This window comes from Crocuta crocuta, unplaced genomic scaffold, assembly GCF_008692635.1.
Source record: "Crocuta crocuta isolate KB4526 unplaced genomic scaffold, BGI_CrCroc_1.0 scaffold101, whole genome shotgun sequence".
Lineage (NCBI taxonomy): Eukaryota > Metazoa > Chordata > Mammalia > Carnivora > Hyaenidae > Crocuta > Crocuta crocuta.
In genome coordinates this window covers 4,614,078-4,633,072 of record NW_027527956.1, presented here as the reverse complement: position 1 = coordinate 4,633,072, position 18,995 = coordinate 4,614,078, and the positions used below count along the sequence as shown (strand labels likewise).

Here is an 18,995-nt window from a genome sequence, read left to right as displayed (position 1 = left end):
GGTGTGCCCACCTCGGGCAGAAGCCGCCCCCCTGGGCGGGTGCGGGGGCGACCACCCCTTGGCCCTGAGCGGGCAGCGAGGTCGGCTGCCGCTGTTTTCCTAGGGGAGGGCGCAGCTGCGGAAGGCTTGTGAGGGATCCCTTTGGGAGTTTGCAAAAACGGGGTCCCCATCAGAGACCGGGAGCGGACTCTCAGTAGAGGCCGGCTGGATACCTCCCATCCTGAGGACGGTGGGGTTCCGCGAGAGAGGAGCCTAGTTCAGAGGTGGGGTGTGGTCCGCACCGCTGTCCCCGGGCCCCCTAGGCCCACCCCCACCATCGCGCCCACCCTGTTCCCCAGGAAGGAGGCCGGGATTGTTAACCGCGTCCAGTGAGGCCTTTACAGCGAGATGGTGCTGGACTCTGGAACTAGGAAGCCGGCCCCGCGGCCTGCGAGAGGCTTTGATGCAGAAGGAAGGGTAGGGCGGTGCCAGCTGCCGCTGGGACCTGATCCTTAGCTTCGGAAGTTGTGAAATAACTTCGCCTAACAGAGGAAAACATCTCTTTGATAAGATCCTTTGCATCAGGTTATAAGTTTTGCTGCAGATTCTAAGAGGCTTTTCTTTGCTACCTCTGGATTTGTTTTTGTCTCTGTGCGGAGTTTGAATCCTAAATCTGAGAGCAACACTTCCTCTCCTTTGTCTCCCCCTCCGCCCGACAAAAGAGAACGTGTAGTGCTGGGCGTTTTTACGGAGTTGGAGGGGAAAATGAGAATAGAGGCCTGGTTTTAGCCGGATCACAGTTTACATCAGAGGACTTTTGCAGAAAAAAGTTTTTAAACTTTTGAAAAGAGTTGAAGCTGATATTTATTAATAAGATATTTTACTCCTAAAGCGTCATTTGGTGTCGTGCCGGAAGATAAAATAGTGCCCTGCTTTGGAGTGATTTATAGTGGGGAGGCAGATCTAATCTGTCCCTTTCACCCAGCCCCAGGCGTGTAAGCTGCAGCATAGTGTCAGGGCTAATTGGTGCCAAAAGTCTACTTGCAACTGCTCCTTGTTCCCTGGCGGTGGAATGTGTATAATTCTAGAATTTTAACATTTAGCGTGTGCTTGCTTTGTTTGTTTGTTTAAAAAAAAGAAAAGAGCATTTAGGAAAGAGTAATAGGACATTTTTTGAAGTATTTTTTTCTTTTTCCTCTTTTGAGGGGGTTGTGACTTGTACATTGTGTCTACAGGTGGCTTCCCTGGCCTGCCCACCTTCTCCCCCCTTGTCAGCACTCCGTACCCCAGTTGTGACAAGCAAAATGACTCCAGATATTGTTGCCAAATGCCCCAAAATCCGTCCTAGTCAAAAATCACGGTCATAAAATGTATTCTGCATAACTTTAAGGGTAAATTGCTCAGAAAGAGATAATAAGAAAGATGGGGCGCCTGGGTGGCTCAGTTGGTTAAACGTCGGACTTTGGCTCAGGTTATGATCTCGCAGTTTGTGGGTTCGAGCCCCGCATCGGGCTCTGTGCTGACAGCTCAGAGCCTGGAGCCTGTTTCAGATTCTATGTCTCCCTCTCTCTCTGCCCCTCCCCTGCTCATGCTGTCTCTCTCTTCCTTTCAGAAATAAATAAAACATTTAGCAACAACAACAAAAAAGACAAGAGCATTAAACTTTAAACCACTTACGTGTCATTCTGATTTGGCAGCAAAGAGGACATTGCACAAAATTTTCTAAGTAAAATCGTAAGGGATGTGAACAAGCTGTTGGATGGGTAAATTAGCTGACGGCCAATTCCTTTATTTCTCTGTTTTCAGTACTTTCTCTGAAAGTAGTGTGAGAATCACCATCACTAATATTGGATAACTGACACAGTGAGATAAGTAAAAGGCTATTTATATGCGGTAAATAAAAACAAGTTTATAGCAGTTCCTGCGTCCTTTCCTCAATTGATACCTGGTAAAATGCTCCCCATATAGTAGCCTGTATGGAGCACCACTGCCCTCTGGTAGTTATGCTCTTCCTTTTAATCCTTTACTGATTAAAGTGTGATTAAAGTCCAGTAGCTTCTGGACTCTTACAGGTGCATCTCCCTCAGTAAACAACCTGAGAGGAAGAGACCTCATGTTGTTTACAGAAGCTTCTGCTGGCAGAAGCAGGACTACCACAGGAAACAGGGAGTCAGTTGAGTCTAGTTCAGCAGGAGTGGCCTCGGGGCGGTGGTGTGAGGCCTTGGGCATGGGCTCTGTAAACAGGGCCTGAGGCCCTCGGTGGCAGGTGGAAAGGACGAGCAAGCCCACAGAGCGGGGTGTGGGTTAAGGTCGCCGAGGAAGGTGGCTGACATTTTGAAGTTGGACCGACTGGCAGGGTGGCCGGCCTCTCCGCGGCGATGCCGCATTCTGAGACCCCTGCCCGATGCTTCCTGCCTCTTAAACACAAATCCTGTCACTCAGAGAGCTTCTGCAGGACCTTGGCAGCTGCATGTCTTCCTAGACCCGTCCTGTTTCCGCCACTTGATTAGGCCCGTGCAGTCTGTCTCCTACCTGCTTTTGAAACAGAAAGGAGACCAGGATGTCTGTCTCTCGCTTCCTTGCTCTGCCCCCTTTCTTCCATCATGTGAAAAGCTCCAGGATTTCATGAAGCCTTTGTTTGCTAATTAAAGAATGTTCTGCTTTCCCTAATTTATGTATTAAGTATGAAAGGTATTTTTTTTTTTTTGGAAGGGGAGGGGCTTCCTACCTCTAAAGGGAACTTTCCACCATGTGGGTAGGTCTCCCTGTACTATGAATTTACACATCCATATGGATAACAAGACTTTTCATGGCTGAGTATGTTTTCCTTTCAGAATATCCTACATTTATATCTCCATTCAAGTTAAGGAAGCGTGTAGTGTGATGGTGGAAGGGGCACCGCTCTGCCGCCTACGTCTGCCGCACATGCCTTATTTTAAGGTGAAATGGGAGGATGATAATAGTGTCTACTGCACAGGGTTATTTTAAGAACTAAACAGAGTAATGCTGGTTAAACACATAACACAATAGCAGACATGGGCCGTGCACAGGTAGGCGCAGCGCCTGCGCTACTTTGGGGCCAGGTAGACTGGTGGCTTTTCTGCTGTCGTATCCTATGTCGCTGAGTGTCAGTAGATTTTAGGTAAAGGTGTAAATCTTGTAGGTGATGTTGAAATGAGAGAGGATTATCCAAATTCTAGCCTTCCAGTTGAGAACACAGGTGAAGTTTCTAAGTTGTGTAACAAGCTGTCTCTTGAAATAATGGCCTTAAAAACTGGTTTGTTCGAGATGAGGGTAGACACCTGAGAGGGAAGACGGCCTCATTATTAACGGCAGGTTAAATAGCAGCGGGTGTTTGGTTACTGTCTGATACTGACCTGCAGAATTATGAGCTGTGTTGCCTATATATTTTGAACTAGGTTTATTTGTTTTTCAGTCCTGAGTTCTAGGTTTTGAATTTATATTTGTGAAGTTGGGTTTTGTCATCTGATTATATTTGTCTCAGGGCCAATGATTACAGAACTTTGAGGGGGCGGTTATTTGAAATGAAAACGTAGTGGGGCGCCTGGGTGGCTCAGTCAGTTAAGTGCCAACTTGGGTTCAGATCATGATCTTCTGGTTCGTGAGTTCCAGCCCCGTGATGGGCTCTGTGCTGACAGCTCAGAGCCTGGAGCCTGCTTCTGATTCTGTCTCCCTCTCTCTCTGCCCCTCCCCTGCTCATACTCGTTCGCGCTCTCGCTCTCTCTCTCTCTCTCTCTCTCTCAAAAGTAAACGTTAAAAAAATTTTTTTTTAGAAAAAGAAATGAAAACATAGGCATTTAGTGCTGGGAAAAGAAAATAGTTTGCTTTTCCCTTTCTGTGATTTGGGCAGCAGTATATATTCTGTTTTTAAAAGAGCTGTAGAAGGGCAAGAAGACTGTCTCAGCATTGATGAAGTTCTGTTTACTTGCTTTTGGTTCCAGTTAATAGATTAATTTGTGAAATTCATCTCTTCCTGAGAAATGTGGTAGAGAATGATGCCTTTGTGTCAAGTCGCCCCCTTTTTTACGGGACCAAAGTGGAAACTTGTTTCTACAGAACCTTTTTGGGTCATCCTGGGATTCTGACGCTCTGTGTCTGCGTCATGGGGATTCTCTAACAGCATCCTGCTTCACAGAGCTGTCGGCTCCTGGCTCATCTTTGCTTTCAGAGACTTTGTGTTCTTAACAACACCAAGTTTTGTTGTAGGGGTTTACTTTTTGTTATTTTCCTTGGACATGGCTACCTACCTACTTTGCAGAAATCAGTGGTTCTGAGCCTGGGGGACCTCCGTTCCCCTGGACCCAGGAAGAGAGTGTAGGTGCTTGAAGTTCTTAGAAAGCCAGAAGATATAGCCTCGATATGCGGTGATACATACTAAGGGCTAAAATCCCAAGTACCTTTGCTTTCTTCAAGGAAGTTTGATCACTGAATCTGGTACTGTGGCTGCAAATATGTCTTTGATGACTATAAAATGGGAGTGTTATTATTACACATAACATAGTTTGGTAAATAAAACTTAGAAAATATGAAATCGGTAGGAGGAAAATGTAAAGGGATGTTTAGGGGTGAAGGTGGCTCAGGCGTCTTGGGAATACAGGTGGAGAGCCACGTGTCACAAGGCTACTTGGGGAATGTGAGCCTGTGCGCAGGGTCTCTTTTTTTATATTTCTACATTTGTTGTTCTTTTTTATTTTTTGTGATAGCTTTTTTGCTCCTTTTGAGAAGAGGTTTCGAGAGTGTGAGTTACTTTAATTTGAAACACTCAAAACAACAGAACATCACTTGAGGTTGTTAACTCTTGTTTTTTATTTATCTGTAAGGTGGGTGGAAATTCCAAAGGAAGGGAGAATAGATGATGTAAGCCAGTTTGGCTAAATCAAGGAGTAAATTATGGTCCTTTCTACTTAATGCAGCTGTTTGGTGTTCCCAGAGTCCTCCAAAGCCACAGGAAACAACCAGTGCAGACCTTGTAACGTGATGGAGTCTGGGCAACCCAGGTCCCATGAGACAGTCATGGGGAAGTGTTGCATGATGGTTAAGAAAATTAGACGTATTTGGGGGTGTCAGGCAAATTCTCTAAATCATTTTCTTTATTCCTAATTGGGGAATATCCTGTCTCCTGCATCAGGTTCATGAACATCCGAATATGTGTGAAAACACTTGTAAGAGTATAGTTTGACTAGGATAAAGTTTTCTTACAAATTAAGTATTATAATTGTTTTTTGTTGTGTGGAAGGCCCAATATTTCTCAAGGAGGTACACATATCAAAGTATAAAAATGGTCCAAAGTACAAATAATTCACTTGAAATATAATTTATTTAGGAATATATGCTATGCCTGATGGGATGTCGTCTCTTTTCTGGAGCTTTTAAAAGTCTGACTTTCTTGCTTTTGGGGAAAAGAGCACATGGTTACTGTAAGGAAGTGGACAGTGTGGAAAAGAGCAAGGGAAAAATCCGAGCTGCCTAGACTTCCCCTGTGCCAGGTGACCCTGTGAACGTCTTGGTGAACATGGTCGCCGCCAGCTCTGTGCACAACCACCCTCGAACTTGGATTTGTTTTACGTAAAAGATAAAATGCCCTGCAGGCTCTTTTGTAATCTGTCCTGTTCCCCTGTGTGGGGAGGGCACCATTCTATGTCAGTAAGTCCTATTTTCTGGTTGCTTCCTTACCCAGTGTATTCTATATCCTATGTAGGCAGTTCTCTCTTCCCGTGCCTTTTGGGTAAGTCTTTATAAGTGGAGCTGCTGGGTGAAGAGTTGCATGCTTTTCACATTTTATCACGTCTTCCCTGTGTGCCCCTGATGCTCACACTAGTGGCCACGACCAGGGCTTTTGCACACCAGGGGGACTTTGCCTTCCCCAGGGCTTCCTTTTCTTTAGTAACTGAGAAATGTAGTTGATTCCCCTCCTCCTTTCCCGTATTACTTGGCTGTGTATTTTTCTCAGAAGGGGTAATATATGGAAGCATTTTTCTTCCCTTTAGCATATAAATTTTCTTCAAAATGCAGCCGTAGCGGGTAGTGCCTTGTGTATTCTAGCGTTCCCAGCGCTAGTCGATTTTGAAGCCCTGAGGAAAGTGGCCAGAGGTAGCAGCAGCCTAACGGAGGACTTCAGTGGCGGTGGCTCACTGCCCTTCTCAGTGTCTTCATGAAGTGCGCTGCTCTTCCCTGTTAACTTTGAACTTGGTGTGTGTATTTTTATGTCTTTTACGAAGTCCTGTGTGGGGACCGGGAGAGTGGATTGAAGATGTGGGACTCGGTTCACTCAGGGTGAGTAGAATTGGGTCTCAGCAGCCTATTGGTAAGTGACCTCTGGTTAGTGGCAGCTGACATCTCGTGGATGACAGCAAAAAGTCCCTTTCTGGCATGCCCAGAGCTGAGTCCAGAAGGAAGGCACTGAGCTGGCCCTGCTGCTGTGGGGGGGGGATGCCCAGTGGGTGTGGGAGAGGAGGGGGAGGGCGGCATTAATGGCTTTGGGCTCCATCACGGGTCTTTTGTGCTGACTTTCTAGGGGTGCCAGCCTGTCGCTCTTCGGCAGTAAAGGCCCGGGGACTGTTATTTTCCACCCGTTTCTCGAGTGCCTGCTGTTGCTTATCATGAGCATGGAGTTTTGCACAGCTCTGTCAAAAGCTGGACACCAGATACACCCAGCCCGCTTTCCCCTCTTCCCTTCTTCAAAAAGAGTTACCTAAATGCCTATCATACTTCCTTCCCCGGTAGAAATCCCAGTACTAACGGTAGAAGGGTAGGCGTGGACCCATACTGAGCGTTGATTGGCATTGACCATGTGCCAGACAGTGTGCTGCATGATTTTAGGGCCGAGCCCTCCTTCGCATTTGCACTTTTAATCCTCAAAATGATCCTCCCCGGTTGGTGGGGGTTTACTCCTTTTTAATTTTTTTTAATGTTTATTTATTTTTAGGAAAGAGAGCAAGCCGGGGAGGGTTAGAGAGAGAGGGAGACAGAGTCTGAAGCAGTCTCCAGGCTCTGAGCTGTCAGCACAGAGCCCGACGCAGGGCTCGAACCCACGAACCATGAGATCATGACCTGAGCCGAAGTTGGACGCTCAACCGACTGAGCCGCCCAGGCACCCCCTCTCCTTTTTAAAGAGAAGGGAAGTGTGCCTGGGGATGTCAGTGTCTTGCTCTGGTCGCACGGCCAGTGAGGACACAGCCAGGATTTCAGTCCAGGCTGCAGGACTCCGCAGCCCACGTTCTTCAGCTAACTCCCTGACCAGGGCATGCGACCTAAGGTGATTGCCAGAGTTTTAGGAGACTGAGCATCCACTTGGTACACGGTTGCTGTTACTCGCTTTGAGATTTCCACCCGTGTCTGGAGACCCTGCGGGAACCAGGGAGAAAGCAAGGGGAAGCTGGGAATGGAAATATTTGAACAAAAAAAGACAACTCTTAGAAGGTCAAAGGGCAGTAATGTGCCTTCCTTTTCATCTTTTGGCATTTTACTATGTTGCCTTCTAGAAGTGAAGGAGACAGGCAGCCATTCTGGTTTCTCACAGGAGGTTTTGTGGGGAGTCTTGGTGGAGTCTTCAAGAACTCTCTTCCCCACACAGATGATACCTGGACAATTTTACGAACCCGTGTCCTTTTTTTCAAGGAAGAGATTGTTTATATTAGGTGTGCAAAGAGCTTACACGTTGTTTGGGAAAGGCCTCTTAAGTGCGTGCCCCGGGANCATCTTTTGGCATTTTACTATGTTGCCTTCTAGAAGTGAAGGAGACAGGCAGCCATTCTGGTTTCTCACAGGAGGTTTTGTGGGGAGTCTTGGTGGAGTCTTCAAGAACTCTCTTCCCCACACAGATGATACCTGGACAATTTTACGAACCCGTGTCCTTTTTTTCAAGGAAGAGATTGTTTATATTAGGTGTGCAAAGAGCTTACACGTTGTTTGGGAAAGGCCTCTTAAGTCCGTGCCCCGGGAGGGCTTGTTCTGAATGGAAATCTGATGAGGTTACCACCCTGATAAAATCCCTGCATGGGTTCAGCTAATCCCCTGGCCCCTCCCGCCCCCTCGCTGATGCTGACTGTGGGTCCTTTTCCTTGGCGCCGTCGGTGACACCCTGCCTTGCCTTGTCTGCCTGCGTCATCCTCCCACTTAATGTCTCAGACACAGGAACCCCCTCTCCCAGGAGGTCTTTTTCTCTCTTGCCTCTTCCCCTCGGTCTTTGTATGCCTTTATGGTTGCACCTGCCACACGGCTGCAGGATTGCCCAGACGCTCCTGTGTCCTGTAGCCCTCAGAGCGCGTCCCCAGCTAGTCTCTGGGATCTCACTGCTTCCACCAGATCGGTGGTTGCTTTGAGTTTTCGGTTCGAGGAATGTTGTTGCTATGTTAAGTGTTGTTGCTCTGTTAATATGTTGTTACTATATTAAAGGATGTAATTTCTAGAAGAAAATCGAAACCTTGGTGGAGTGGCAATAGATTGCCATTTCTCTGTTAAATTCTTTTCAGTGGCTTTCTGTTGCCTTTATAATAAAATTCCATCTCTCTGTCCTGGTTTAATAAGGTCTGCATGACCTGGCCCCCGCCTCAACTAGCAACACTATCTGCCTGCCCTCCGCCCCTCGCTCAGCCTCTGTTTCTTAGAGAAGTCAGGCTTGTTTCTGCTGCAAACCTTTGTACTGCCTCCCCCTCTGCGTGGTGTATATTCCCTTGATCACTACCCTCTTGAGATCACAGCTCAGTATCTTTTCCCAGGACGGGGAATCTTCTGTCCTATCATCTCGCTTTGCTTTTATGTTAATTCTAAAGTCAATATCTGCTGCTTTTCTTGTTTGCTCGTTTGCAGCCCTTCCCACCAGACAGCAGGGCCCAGTCCGTCTTATCCTGGCACATAGTAAGTGCTCAGTAAATCTTCCTGAAGTGGCTGGAGGAGGATTGAGTCTGATGGAGGAACACAGACCTATTCAGTGTGCTATCTTCTTTTTTTTCCTCCTTCCACAGAAATGGTACGCACTAGTTTTATGATGATTTGATCCTTTCTTGGTCCATAGATGTTTGCCTGGAAGTCTGTCCCGGAAGCTTGACACTTAGAAACTGGTGAGTCTTTGTTAGGCAGTTCAGATTCTGATGCAGCCTCAGAGCGTGGAATAGAATGACCCTGAGCCTCGCACCTGGGAAAAAAGGAGAAGACAGTGGAGAGTCACAGCCCGGGGTGTCCACTGCAGGCCTGCCCAGAGCGGTGACCCCGCTTCAGCTGCCTGCCGCTCTTGTCTTCTGCGTTAAGAGTCCCCTCCTCGCCCTCCCCCCACCGGGCGGTTCTCCTGGGCGCTCCAGCCTGCTGTTACTGCTGCTGTCCTAAAACACGTCCTCACAGCCTCTGCTGAGCCTGCTCCCCTCCTGGCCCTGTGTGCCCCCCCTGCTTCACAACACCCTCTGAAAGGCGTGTTAGGCCAGCTGTCCCAGCTCGTCCTCGCTATTCTCTTTAAAACAGTTTACTGGAGCTGTTGGCGCTGAGGCTGCCAGTGATGCCGCCGGTCCGCCTGCACCCCGGGACCAGACGCGCTCCCCTCTCTTGGGGACACGTGGCCCCGGTGCCCCCTTCTCTCCTGGGTCTCCTCCACCCGCCTCGCCCTGCTCGCTGTCTCCCCTCCGACCCCGGGCTGGGAGTGCCCGCAGGCCTGTGTGTTGCACTTTCTCTGAGCCACCTCAGTCAGTGTCCCCACCTGAAAAGTGAACCTTCACCTCCAGGGCGGAGAGACCTCTCGCCTAGACTCGGATGCTTGCACTCCCGCTTGGCTTCATGGCTCCACGTAGATGTCCGCTAGGCCCCTCGTGCCCGGCGGACTGAGAACCCAGCCGAACTTCCCTCATAAAACTGGCTCCGTTGTCAAATAGCTACTTCATTCCATGACCGTTCTCTGCATTGGCTCAAGTCAAGACCCTGGAGGTCACATCTGACCCCTCTCTGACGTCACCCCCTGCATGGCTCCACTTTTATAATATAGTCCGATTTTGACTACTTTATCCCACCTCTTCTGCTGTCTCCCTGGGCTATCTCCACTGCCCCTCGCCTGGTGTCTCTTGCCGGGACAGCTTACTCTCACCATAGTAAAGTGACCGTGAATTAACTAATTTGTGTTTGTATTTTTTGAGAGAGAGAGACAGAGTGTGAGTGGGGAAGGGGCAGAGAGAGAGGGAGACACAGAATCCGAAGCAGACTCCAGGCTCTGAGCTGTCAGCAGAGAGCCTGACGCGGGACTTGAACTCAACGAATTGAGAGATCATGACCTGAGCCAAAATTGGACGCTCAACCAACTGAGCCACCCAGGCTCCCCTAGAATGACCTTTTAAAATGTTAGGTCAGAGCACATCACTTTCCTGTGGAAACCCTTCCATGGCTAATAACACCAGCTGATTTAAGACTTAAGCTATGGCTGCCACAGTCAAAGTGTGGCCCTGGCAGGAGACATCCATATAGATCAGTGGAACAGAGTAGAGAACTCAGAGATGGACCCATGCAGATCCTTCCAACTGAGTTTTGACAAAGATACAAAAGCAATTTGATGGAGGAAGGACAGCCTTTTCAAGAAATGGTTTTGGAACAATTGGACATCAGTAGTTGAAAAATAAATCCTGACTTAAACCTCACACCAGATTAAAAAAAAAAATTAACCCAAATAGAAATCATAGATCTAAATATAAAATGTAAAATATTTTGAAGAGACTTAAGCAGAGTTCTTAAGACATGACATACAGGAGGAGGGGGCAAGATGGCGGAGAAGTAAGGAGCTCCGTACTTGCACTCGCGCCCATACATCACACAGAAAAGATCTGAAGCCATTGGAAACCTTNAGGGAGTCACAGACTGAAAACAGGCTCCAGGCTCTGACTTGGCAGTCAGCACAGAGCCCGACGCGGGGCTCGAACCCCCGAACTGCGAGATCATGTCCTAAGCGACTGACATACAGGAACAAATGGATAAATTGAACTTGATAAAAATGAAGAACAATTTGTTTTTTAAAAGACCCTGTTAAGTGAATGAAATGACAAGCCACTGACTGGCAGAAAATATTTTCTAATCTCACAAGACAAGGGACTTAGATCCACAATATATAAAGAATTCTCTAAATTTAACAGTAAGGAAACAATCCAAATAGAAAATGGGCAAAAGACTTGAGTAGACATTTCTTCCAAAAAGATAGATGAATAGCAAATAAATACATGAAGCGATGTCCATCGTCATTAGCCCCTAGGGAAATTCAAATTAAAGCCACCGAGAGATACCGCTTCAAACCTGTTAGAAGGGCTGTGATAAAATACTGGTGACCCAAATGTTGACGAGGATGTGGAAGTGTTCACTCCAGCAGGAATTGCTTCTGAGAATGAAGAATGGTACAGACACTCTGGAACTTGTTTTTAAAAAGTTAAACATAGGGGCACCTGGATGGCTTAGTTAAGTGTCTGACTCTTGGTTTCAGCTCCGGTCATGATCTCATGGTTTATAAAGAGTTTGAGCCCCACATCAGGTTCTCTGCTGATGGTGCAGAGCTTGCCTGCTTGGGATTCTCTTTCTCCCTCTCTCTCTCTCTCTCTGCTACTCCCCTCTCACTCTGTCTCTCTCTCAAAAGTAAGTAAATAAACTTTAAAAAATAATAAAAAAATAGGGGCACCAGCGTGGCTCAGTCAGTTGAGCATCAGACTTCAGCTCAGGTCATGATCTCACGGTTGGTGGGTTCGAGCCCTGCGCGGGGCTCTGTGCTGACAGCTCAGAGCCTGGAGCCTGCTTCAGATTCTGTGTCTCCCTCTCTCTCTGCCCCTTCCCCTGCTCTCTCTTTCTCACAAAAAAAAAATCATAAAAAAATTAAACATGCACTTATCACATGACCCAGAAATCACACTCGTAGGCATTTGTCTTAGAGGAAGACTGTGTCCACATAAAAGCCAGTACACAAGTCCCAGTGCCTAGAACAGTGCTGGTGTGTGGAGAGGACTCTGTGATTATGAGGTGAATAATTAGTAGTTTACAACTGTGAAATACTAGAAAACTGATATGCAGTGGCCGTTGGCTAGTTATGTGCAAGAGCCCCAAACCGGAATCGACTCCGATGTTCTTGAGTGTACTGATGGTTAGACTCCATGCTGGAGTAGAACATGACTCAGCACTAGAAAGGGGACAGCGCAACCTGAATGGATCTCAAGGGCAGTATGCTAAGGCAGCAAAGGTCCCAAAAGATCACATGTGGTGCAGTTCCATTTACGGGACATTCTCCAAATGACATGATTACAGAGCGAGGAGCAGAGAAGTCGTGGGGGTGCCAGATGGGCAGTGGGGGAGCCCTTCGTGGTGCGGGAGCCGCTCTGCGTTACGTGAACGGACACGTGGCTGAGAGCTGCAGGCCAGGACACACCAGCACACGGGACGGACACACGAGTGCCCCCCGCAGCTGCCTGATGGTCGGTCTGGCGGACCGTGTTCTGCCAAGAAGCCTAGGTTTGGGTGATGCTCTGTAGGCCTGTGAGATATCACCCGCTGGGGACATCTGGGTGACGGGTTCGTGGCGCCTTTCGGTACTGCTCTCACAACATCTTGTGGACAACTCTTTCAGTATAGTTAAAGCAGAAAATGCCTCAGGGGCTCGCCGTCTCTTTTGTGGGTAAAGCCACAGTCAGCCTGATGGCTGCGAGCCCCACGTGACTTGGTGCTGAATTCTGTCTCTGCTCTTTCCTACTGCTGCCTTCTTCCTGTTAGGTCCGTGACCGGTGTACTGATGCCCCTGTTCTTCTAGAACATGCCGCGACCTCTCTCACCTTAAATACCTTGCACTGGAATTCATTCCCCCAAACACCTGCGTAGCTCACCCCTTCACCTTCTCCATAAGCTTGTCTTGACCTCCCCCATTTAAAAGTGGAAGTCCCCTCCAACTCTCCCCAACCCCATTGTGCTGCATCCCCTTCTAACAAGCTGTATAACTTCCTGACTATACGTCGTGCTTATCTGCCTCCCCCTGCTAGAATGTGTGCTTCATGAGCATAGTAGCAGACATTTTTCCAGCAACCAGAACAATGCCAACATCTAGAAAGGACTCAACAAGTATTTATTGAATGAATCGTTGAAAGTTTATAAGTGTATACTACTAGAAAACTGAGGTAGAATGGCTCTGGGGCAAGCTTGGAGACTTTCCTGGCAGCTTGTTTTATTTGTCTTGCCCTCAGATACAGGTTTGAGCCAAATTTATTCTTAGCAGTAGCTGTGAAAGGAAAAAAGAGGCCAAAGATTTGAGGGAGAGAATGAGAAAAGACAGAAGTAACTGGTGCCTCCATCATCCCTCCTCTCCTTCCCCCCAGTCTCGATGCAGGCTGTTCTGTCATCTTGTCATTGGGCTCTTATAACCCAAGGGGATCACAGATGGTAGACTGAGGAATAGCCGCTCAGATCACAGCCCACCTGCCCCTGGGCCTTGGAGTTTGGTGGCTGTGCATATTCCCATGAGGGGCATTGGGCTGGGATGGGCCACAAGGCCAGTGGCATCCTGTTACAACTCGTCTCCTGGCCCCCATGTCCCCTGCTCTTTCCCCCTGGTCAGTGTCCTGTCCCCGTCCCCTGCCCTCTATCTCAAGGTCCTTGCCTCAGAATCAGGGACTTAGGTTCCTTTCAGAGGTCAGAGGATTAGCTCTGTCTGTAGTTAACACACTTGCTTTATTTTTACTGCCAAGAGAAGTTTAGTAATGGTAGAATTAAGTGTTGGCCAGGGTGTTCTCTTTTTTCAAGGAGAGGAAATCTCACCAACATTCCCCGGGATAATCACAAGGTCACAGCTGCACCACCTATCTGTCCTCTCCATGACTTTTAAGATTGCTTTCATGTAAGGCAATGTCCATTGTCCTTGCAACATGTAGTTTCTGTTAACTCCTGTCATTTGGTTCTTTGGCTTTGGACAATGAGTATATCTGTGATTTAATCCACAGAAACCTCTTGAAGGTGAAGGGATGGGTAGAAAGAACTAGGGCGTCTTCTGGGTTTGGTGCTGGACTCGGCCTTCAGCAGTTTACAGGGCCCGGGTACTGGTGTTAGGTCCTGGACAAGGCTCTCTGTGTCAGCATCAAATTGGGGGTGTTGGGGATGGGAGCTAAATCGACAGTACTGGAACACCTGTTACCTGCCAGGCATTCTTGTATTGTTTGCTTTCCTAGGAAGGTATTTGTGATGTGGAAATGGAAGCTCAGAAAGATCTAGCACCTTTCTGGGTCATGTCACTAAGATGTGGCAAAGCTGGACCCTGTGTGGGTTACATAATCCTGCCTGAACACAGAAGCTGTGAGAGCTGGGGTTCAAATCACAACTTCTAGGATACTGACCATGACACAGGGACCTGAGGAGGGTAGGAAAGAAGGTGCCCGCAGAGGTGGTCAGGGAGGTGTCACGAAGGNTCAAATCACAACTTCTAGGATACTGACCATGACACAGGGACCTGAGGAGGGTAGGAAAGAAGGTGGATGTTGGAGCCCGCAGAGGTGGTCAGGGAGGTGTCACGAAGTTTAAGGGGCTTGCAGGTACTAATGAGGGGTCTCATTTTGCGTTTTGATAACTGATACGGGAAGGGATTATTTATAAAGTCGATGGGAGGTGATAATGTGCTTAATTCTTCTAACTGCCTCCCCAGTCCAATAACAAAAAGAAGTGAAGAAACTGTCAAACAGGACATCTTTTTACAGGTGACATCAGGTTATTATAGTGCCTGCAGCTCCCGTAGCGGGTGCTAACTGTGCGTAGCTACTGTCGGTCCACAGGTCTGTTTGCTCACTAGACTGTAGCTCCCTGAGGATGGGGGCCATCGCTTACCCATCTTGGAAACAACAGAGCTAGGCGTGACACTTGGCGGATGTTTGAGTATCAGGTTGGACCTCAGGCTAGTGGGGAGAATGCATGGATAGGCCTGGTTTTGAGTTTCATCCCATGATCTTCGACGGAAACAAGGACAAATAATTCAGATGATGCTGGTAAGCCTCTGGTCCTTTGGCTTTGAGGATTCAGTGAGAAGGTGCACGTAGAGCCCCCCAGACGGTGCCGGAAAACTGTCCAGAAATTATACAAAACGTATGGTTGGGCTATCTTTTTTTTTTTTTTCTTTTTCTAACTCTTGTATAAATTGTTTATGTTCCAATCTCCTTTGAATTGTTTTTTCATTTTTGGCTTAACTATTGCAGATAATCTCTTTAAATAAATTTTTTTGCCTAGTCATTGTTTATGGACAATATGTTTACTTGACCTTTTCTTTGGCAGTGTTAAGTGTTTGGATTGAAAGATCCTATTTGAAACTTTAGAACTGGTGGACTTTGGGGCCACACAACATTACATTTAAGTGGAAATGGGTTTTTTTTTTTTGGTTGATGTCCTTTGTTTTGCTTGTTTAAGCAAGCCCTCAGAGGAAATGACTTTGGCCTGACACGTGGTGGTACCGTAGTGCAGATCTGTGTATGCTCCTGGGGCTTATAGGGGATAACCTCACGCTGGATAGAACCCCGCGACAGAAGTGTGTGTGTCTGGGAGTCTTAGTTGGGAAGACCCAGGAAGTCGGAGCAGATGACAGAATCTCTTGGGGTCTAGAAAAAGTGAGAGAGATTTTCCCCTAACTTCCCTGAACAGAAATTTATGGAGAAACTTTGTTTTTAAGGGTATCTTACCTAAGGTCACTTTGATCAGAAACATAAAAATGGTCATATAATTTGAATGTTCAGAAAAGCCAGGGGGTGGAGGGGAGGCTGAACTACAAGGCAGACACCGGAGTTCTGGTCCCGCCTCCTCCCTGGTCTGTCAGTGTGATGTTGGGCTTAAGTTCCCTGGGCTCCGGTGTCGCCATCTGTGAATCTGAAGATGTTGAGTCTCTGAAGGTTCTTTAGGACTCTGAACTTTGGCGGTTTTAGCCTTCAGTCTACTGTTTTGAGTCCAGATCTTCAGCTCAGTTTTATGCTTTCGATGCCAGGCTCCCCTATGGGTGAGGACTCTCAGGAAAGCTGAGAGAGGCTAGAGCTGGGATGGATTGAGGGGAAGTGGGAGCCTGGAAAGGCCCGAGTCTGACGGCCCGAGATAAGATGACCTGTCCCAGCCCGATCTGTGAGGTGGAAGAAGGGGGCAGATTTCTCCTTCCTCTGTTTTTTGTTTTGTTCAAGCCCTACGTGGATGGATGACCCACCCCCACATTAGGGAAGGCAGCCTGCTCTAGAGTCCGCTGATACCAGTGCTCATCTCATCCAGAAACACCCTCTCAGACACACCCAGAAACACTATTAACTCTGGGTGTCCCTGGACCGAGTCACACTGACACATGAAATGAGCCATCACACAGCCCTACACATTTTGCTTTATTCAGAATTATCTCTTCACAAACCCGAGGGTGCCATGCACATTTCAGCCTGTAAACGTTCATTGGGATTCATACTCTTGTTGAGCTTATTCATCTTTATCCACTGTTTATCCAGATTCGAACTCTTGCCTAGATTATTTTTTAAAAGCCCCTGCCTTATTAGACTTTTCTGTTCAGTCAACAGTTAATATTGTTAATCTCTTAATATTGCTCTAATTGTTTACCGAATGTGAAGCTCATTGTCCTAACTTGGTTTTATGTTTCTAGACACTGGGAATAATGTTTATTCACATCTTTTATATGCTTTAGGACTTTAGTGCCTGGCACATGGTATTGACACAATGATGGATGTAGTGGTTAGAATTAACCTCAGAAGAACTCCACAAATAACTGTGCTTCAATCAGAAATTTATTCATCTGTCATCAGGGAGCAAGCTTTGCAGTCCAGGCTGGGTGTGCTGGCTGTGTTCTGTCAAGGCCTCAGGGCACTAGACCTCTAGTCCCCAGGGGTCTGGTTCTCCTCTTCCAGTTCACAGGAGGCATTCCCATTCCAGAAAGCAAGATGAAGAGAAAGGGCAAAAGGACACACCCTTCTAAAGAGAAGATTCTTGAAGGTGGTTCTGACACTCCCACTTATACTCCCGTCTGCCAGAATTGAATCACATGGTATATGCAGCTATAAGGGAGGCTTGGGGGGAGTCTCTCTTCTAGGTGGCTGTCTCCCAGTGAAAAGTTTAAATGTGTTGGGGTGGGGGGAGAGACACAGTGAGCAGCCTTTGGCCCCACATGTGCTTGTGCAGCCGAGGCCTCCCCCCCTCCCCGCCCCCCCGTGCTGGACAGGTGTGGACGCTTTCTTGGTTGAGATCTTCAGAAGGCATTTGAGTGGCCTGCACAAATTCACCACAGTAGATTTTGGAGTGGGATATGTGAAACGGTCGATATTTGAGGATGAGGATTCTAGCAGTGATACTGAAGATGGGTAAGAATGGGAGAGGGGGCTTCAGATTCTGTGTCTCCTTCTCCCTCTGCCCCTTCCCTGCTCATGCTCTGTCTCTCTCAAAAATAAGTAAACATTAAGAAATTAAAAAAAAAGAATGGGAGAGGGATTAGGGAGAGGAGGACCGGTTTGGTGGCCGGAGCCATGAACTTGGTGAGACGCTGTTCCTGGTTTTATTTACAAGAAGGCAAGGTTTTCCTGTTGGGTGAACAAGACCTAACTTTTGACTACAAAGTTGTACAGTGTGTTTTTCCAGAGTCACTAAAATGTAGGAATTCCAGGAGTTAAGGTCAAAGACTAAGCAAAAATGTTATTCTGTATCAAGCCTAAGACTGTCCCATTTATGAAATTGTTTTTATTCAAGGGAAATATAACTAGCAAAAATAATTCTAAAAATATAGTTTGTACCCATCTTAATTTTCTGGGAGGAGAGAGAATCCAAGGAACTCTAGAAACAGCCGTGGAAACAAGTAGTAGGCATGCAGAATGGGCCTGGAGAGTATTTTCACCAGTAATTTGTTTTGGAATTAATAGTAATTGCAAGCTGCATATTTGAATCTGGAATGACTTTGATTTTATTTCTTTCTCATTAAGATTATTACCTTCCCAGGGGAGATGGATTGTGGGGGCATTAATTAAATAGGTGGAGATTAAGGAGGGCACTTAAGATGAGCACTGGGTGTTTTATGGAAGTGTTGAATCACCGTGTTGTATTCTTGAAACTAATATTACACTGTATGTTTACTAACTAGGATTTACATAAAAACTAAAAAAAAAACCTCACAAGTCACACTATGGCATAGTAAGGATATTACAGATCTTTCCAACTTAATGGAGTTTAAATAACAACAAAAGAAAGACTAGTAATAATAATCATTTGAAGAATATTAAGCTGTTTCTAAAAACGTTTCTATTGCATGTGGTAAAAGTAGAAATTCAAATTTTAAAAAAGTACTCTTGAAAAAAAATAGAAAAAGAATTCCTTAAAAAAAAGATTATTGCCTTCGTAATAAGAATTTATTACTTATTGAAAACATCTGCATCAGGAGAGGCACCTAAGTTTATCTTTTTTATCTTGCCATTTTTTACAGGTCCCTTTTAGCATGTTATTATAATTATTATTATTTAGTGTGTTACTAAATAGGAAATAAAATTTTACTGCAGTTTAAAAAATCCTCTAATTAGGCATGTATACCTTTCTTTAGCATTTCTCTTTGGCCTCATTCTTAAAAGGACTTGAGGCTTCACTTTCGTTATGTCGATACTAGAATTCGCGGCCCCTTAACACAGAAATAATCCAAGACTTTGCCTTCACTGACTACACTTGCTCTGTACCTGACCCCGGATATATGTGTCCTGTTGAGCTCTGGGAAAGCACCTTGTAGTTTACTCTGATATTATTTTTTTTTTTTTCCTCCTGTGTGTGGGAAATTAGACTTATTTTCATTTGAAAATAAAGTTACATGTTGTATGTGGCATCTCTCGTGACTGGTTATTACTGAAGTGAAGAAGATCCAGGGGTGAGGGGATAAGGGGTAAGGAGAAGCTCTCCTAGGACTGGCCTTCACCCCTTGTACGGTGCTGCTGTGATATCAGTGGCCCATGGGAGTCTTGCCATCAGGGTTGGGTCATGTTCTTTTTTGTCATGACCTGGAGTGGAGACCATTGACTCCT

At 46.6% G+C, this 18,995-nt stretch overlaps 2 protein-coding genes across 2 annotated transcripts in view; one reads left to right on the top strand and one right to left on the bottom strand.

Moving 5' to 3' along the window:
• CNDP2 (carnosine dipeptidase 2) overlaps positions 1-18,995 on the bottom strand; it is a 560,556-nt gene that overhangs the window by 160,071 nt on the left and 381,490 nt on the right. The window lies entirely within an intron of this gene.
• The window catches only part of CYB5A (cytochrome b5 type A), a 37,295-nt gene that overhangs the window by 416 nt on the left and 17,884 nt on the right, over positions 1-18,995 (top strand). The gene's annotated exons all lie outside the window — the stretch shown is intronic.